This window comes from Thalia democratica, chromosome 7, assembly GCF_965202585.1.
Source record: "Thalia democratica chromosome 7, ktThaDemo2.hap1.1, whole genome shotgun sequence".
In the NCBI taxonomy this organism is placed as follows: domain Eukaryota; kingdom Metazoa; phylum Chordata; class Thaliacea; order Salpida; family Salpidae; genus Thalia; species Thalia democratica.
The window spans coordinates 50,795,717-50,801,549 of NC_139171.1; positions in this window are offsets into that span (position 1 = coordinate 50,795,717).

The following is a 5,833-nucleotide window of genomic DNA, read 5'->3' on the forward strand; positions in this document are numbered from 1 at the left end:
ACCTTTAAAAAGCAGTACTAAACTGAATAGTAGCAAATAGAAGTTCATTGTAGCTTTTAGAAAGAGCTGAATAACTAATAAATTGTTTTAAATTATAGAAAGTTGTAAATATGTTATTTATTGTATTTTGTTACAGCATTTACGAATCAAAAGTTTTAATTAACTCAAGTCAAAAAAACATATTAAACAATATAGCTAAATTTTTGCTGATTATAAGTATCTTGATTTATATTTTGATGAAAATGTTTAAAGTTTTTAAGAAAAACTTAAAGCAGGTTTTGCTTCAAACGATAAAAACAGTTCTCGGGTAGAACAATATTTATTTTAATAAAATTATTTAATAAACGTAAGATTAATTTTAAAAATTATTTTTATAAAATAGGAAAACACCTTGGCTACCTTGTATATTTTAAAAAGCTATAACATTTCTATTAAATACAAATTTATTTTTAAATAACCTGACATTAGTAGCAACTAATATTTCAAATATTGGTTAAAGTTTTTATTAAATTTGATAGTTTTCGTAGTTTAAAATTACGAGAAAACGTATTTTTACCTCTTCAGCAATTTTTTGAATTTCGTCATTTACTGGTTTGGTAGTAGCAATAGTTGGTGGCACAGTTGTCGTAGCTTGAGTTGTTGTAGTTTGAGTTGTTGTAGGTTCTGTTTAAAACAGCTAAATTATACAACTTGAGTTGTCTACAACTTTCCATAATTTAAATTTTCTATATTAAAATTCTAAACTACAACTTGGGTGCGGATATTTTTATTTTTGAAATTAGTCATGTAACTACCAGAGTATTAATTTGTTAGTAAAGGTGCAAAGTTGTTCTTGCATTAAGTGTTAAGGCATGTAATAAAAAATTAGTTGTATTTTTTTTTCTAGACCTATCTTATTTTTTATTTTAGTACAGTAAAAAATTTTTAGATATTATTATACATCTTTACGAACTCAAATATACATTTAAGAAAAAGCTTTAAAGAAATTAATTTACACCACTCAACTATAATTAAAAAAATTCTTCAAATTTTTTTATTATATGTACAAATCCACGCTAAGTTTTAATTATAAGGTTAGTATTTATATGGAAACAATCTTTGTTAGAATTTTATAATATGTTTAAATACTAAGTTTTAACATTTAAAAATAATTTATTTTTCAAGTCTTAGAGCTCAAACAAAAGTTGAATTATTTAAACTCATTTTTTTTATAAAATGAACAATAACAAGAACAGTATTGCTAAAGTTTATTGTTTCTTTAAAGTATTTTCACAGAATTATGCACAATTAGAAATTGTTATTTATTACTGTATCTAAACATGTGTTTTGGGCAAAAGTAAAAAAAAAAGTCTCAAAAATATTCAGTTTTACATGCATGAACAGTAAGGAGCATGCATCGAACTGTTGAAAGTTTAAGCTTTGAAAAAAAAAAATTTGCCATAAACGCTCAAGCGCTCAAAAGAAAATCGTTGCCAGAGCGCAGGCGGTGAAAGCATTGAACGTTTTCGATGATCCGCTGTTCGCTAAATCGAATTCTTCTTGCTTCTCTTTCATCACCTCAACCGTGTCCTCATTGCAGTTGGGTGCAGAGTTGCAACACGCGAAACCAATTTTTCCGTTATAATTATTCCACTACTCGATCAATGTTGTTTTTTAATAAAGTTTGTAGCATTTTTTTAGTTTAAAGTTTTTCGTTGCTTACTTTCTTTAAAAATTAATAAAATTTTGATTTGTCTTTAGACAACAAAAACTAAGTCTTTTACAACTAATTTTAAATAGAGTTTATATAAAGCATTTTTTTTTTAATAAATTATGATTTAATAATATAGTTTAATAATTTATATTGATTACTGTAGATTACTTTCTTAGAGTGGTTTTCAGGTTAAGTATATCTATGAAGTAAACTACAAAACAATTAAGAGGTACCTTAAATATAAAACAGATTTTAATAAATAGCCAAGAGCATCGCACACCGCGCGCAAAGCGCGCTTTTGTGCTAGCCGAATAAGGCAGATAAATTATATAATATGTAAAAAAATAACTATTAATTAGAAATTTTTCAAATTTATGATAATTTTGAAATACTATTAAAAACTTTTAAGTTTTTAGAAAACTTATGTTCAAACTAAGGATTAGAACAAATTAGTTTGAAACAGATAATGTAAAAAGAAGAAAAAAATTAATATATCTATTAACTTAACTATAAAACAAAAAGAACTACATAAGTAAGAAAATAGTTTGTAATAAGTAGCTAAGAGTATCGCACACCGCGCGCAGAGCGCGCTTTTGTGCTAGCCAAATAAAGCAAATACTAATAAATAAAAATTAATTATAAGTAATAAAGTAAATAAAATTATAATTAAAATGTTACAAATACTAGAAATTTTTTAATTTTGTACTATTTTTCAAATACTCTTAAAAAATACTTTAATTTTTAAAAACTGCCGTTTAAAATAAGTATTAAAACATAATTACTTGACTAATTTTAACTAAAAACAAACCTTTAATAGTATTTTAACTTTAAACAAATCTAAATTCGTTATCCTAAATTCCTGCCTCAGAAAGCTCCCTTATTTTTTGGTTTTGCTTCGCAAAAAAGGCACGCTTCGTGCACGATCTTGCTTAAACTTCCATGCCTCAAAAGCTTCGCTTTCTTTGTACGTCCTAACCTCAGAAAGCTCCGCTTTCTTTCGGTTTTGCTTCGCAAAATAAGCACAACAGCGCGCTTTGCGCGCGATTGTGCTATCTTGCTTTAACTTCCATGCTTCGAAGGCTACGATTTCTTTGTACGTCCCAACCTCAGAAAGCTCCGCTTTCTTTCGGTTTTGCTTCGCAAAAAAAGCACAACAGCGCGCTTTGCGCGCGATTGTGCGATCTTGCTTTCAGCTTCTCTTTCTTCGAACCGCAGTTTTCGATCTTGTTTTCCATCCAACCCACCCCAAAAATTATATCCAATATATACCTCAAACTATTTTTAAAATTTTAGAAATTTTATGTTACGTCACTAACCCTTCCAGATGTCCTGTTTTAGTCGACATAAAATCGTTTAAAAATATGTATAAAAAATTTGCATAAAGTTAGCTTATTTCTTTTTTTTGAGTTGATTATCAAATTTAATATCTTTAAAACTTTACTTTAAAATTACTGTAATAACGTTAATTCTTAATAATTAAAAGTATTATACGTTTAAGAAATGAATTAAGATATTACACAACTGTCAAAACTAATAAATAAAACAAAGAAAGTCAATGTGCTATAAAAAAAAAAAACTTGTGTTTTTTGAAGTTTGATAAATTATTGCAATCTAGTATTGGATTGAAAAATAATAAAGTTTATTTTTAGCTTACGTTAGCGGCTTACTTAAAAATCTTAAAGTAAACATAAATGATTTTAAACAGTAAACTAAAAAACGATAACGCTTTTAAATTAACTTTGTATTTACACATTTAATGGACCTTAATCCCGCAAGCTAACCTTAATAAAATTAGTTGCAGGTAAAAACTTAATTTCCGGTACATCACTACTTTTGTTGCTTTCAAAAAGTCAAATTAAGTTAAACTAACAAACAGTTTGTATAAAGTTCACAAAACTAAACAAGCGTTATCGCTAAAAATCGTCATAAGATAACAAGCAGAAAAATAGTAAGTTGCTTCAGGATATCATATCTTTTAAAAAAGTTTTTAAACAGACAGATAAGAGTTGGTAAGAATAAAAAAAGTCAACTTTTAGCAGAATCCTTGTCTTTTGTTGCTTCTTTAATAAACGTTCCATTCTTATTCACACACCAGCAATGTTCTTTTCAGCACTTAAAAATTAATTTTGATCTTATATTATTTTAAAATAGCATATTGATACTATAATGTTTACTTGTGATCATCGCGTAAGCATGCGAAAATTGTAAAGTAATAAAGTATATAAAAGTTTTAAGATAGTTGTATTGTAATAAGTGTAATTAAAAGAATTTATATAACTACATATCAAATAAATTTGAGGTATCATTTACATTTGAATTTTTTTTAAAACAATCTAGTTAAGAATATTTAGTTAAAAAATTTTTCAGTAAATTTAAATCGTAACTAGTTTTATTTCACTTTCCATCACCTTCAAGTAAATATGTTCTTTTATTATTATATGTCTACATGAGTTTTTTGTTTTTCAAATTTATCTTAGAGATTAGCTCTTTTATAGTTAAAAAAAAAATTAACTCTCAGTATTTAAATAGCATTCTAACACCTTTTTAACTACTTATTAATAATAGATTACTTTAAATAAAACACAGTATTAAGTAAGTATACAATTTACTATATTTACAAAAAAACTTCCTTCGTAAGTAAAAGACGTATGAAAAACTTTTAAATATTTTCTTTTTCTTGTAAAACATTTTTGGAATAATCTTTGTGTGCATTAATGTTGAATTTAGCTATATATTAAATTATTAAAGTAATGTTAATTACTGTGTATAATAGCGTATAACTAATATACAAAACATTTAGGCAACAAAATCTAAAATTGGACGTAAAAACTAAAATTTAAACTATTTAGTTGAAAAACTTTTAAATAAAAACTTAACGAGCCTTATGTTTGGTAAAATTTTGCATAAGATTAAAATTTAAATTGTTTATATACTTGATAACCGAAAGGTTCCATCGTACACCAGGTCCTTAGAACACACTTTTTAGCGCTTTTTTTTTTTGTCGTTCAAAAAAATTATACAGTTTTAAAAAACTACAATAACATGTCGCTTAAGTACGCATTTCTTAGGTACGCGCTGCCCGTTGGTTACAAACTTTTAAACCGAAAAACGCTGTGTGAAAATATTTTTTTATTTCTACTCAGAAATTAAAAGAACACTCCTAAAAGTAGTGATACAGAAACTCCAGACTGTCAGTGTAAGTTTCAAAATTAGTTTTTTGCACCTTTTCAAAAGTTTGGTGCACCCAAAAAAATGTTGTACACACTAGTGTGCATGGGTGCACAGCTAAAAAATCACTGTATTATATTTATTTTAAGATATTTTGTATTTTGATTCCTTGAAAAGAGCAAATAATCACAAATTAAAGACAATACTAGACTATCTAGTTTGTTTTGAAGTTGTGTTTTCGAGCTTTCATGTTTAATTTGTGTCTCTTATTGTAAGTATTTTGTAAAATTGTATTAAATGCGTATAAAATTACAAAGTTTTAATTATAATTTTTTTATTTGGCAAAAAAAACGTTAATAAATTTTATATCTGTTAAAGTTTGATAACTAATAATAATATTTAATATCATCAATTTTTGAAGCATTTTGTAAAAAAATAAGTTTTTTTTTGAGTCTTCTTCTTGATTTAAGCTACAATTAAAACAACACTTGGTTCTTATTCGAACAAAGTTTGTGGATATTTATAATTTTTTGAATCTTATATAAGTATAACATGTTCCTATTTTAAATTAAAAACATTAACTTTGAATTTTCAATGTAAGTTGTTAATGTTCTAAGCGAAATTTGATAAAACTGCAACAATGGTCTAAAGCAGCAAATACTTTAGACTTAAACAAAATTCCAAAATAAACTAAGTTTAATTTAGTTTTTAAAAATATAGAAACAAAGAGTAAATCAAACTTTGAATAGCACAAAACATTAATTAGTTTAGTTTTAACTGAAATAAAGATACATATGTAAACTCCTGTTAAACTTTAGCCGATAAGTTTAATCTGTTTTATTAAGAGTGAGTTGTAAAATTAGTCTTGCAAGTTTCTGTAATATGTTTAAAAACAAACAGTTAAAGAAAATGTTGTTACGTCAAAGTTTCAGTCAAGTCAATGAAACAGCCGTTTAATTGATATAGGTGTGT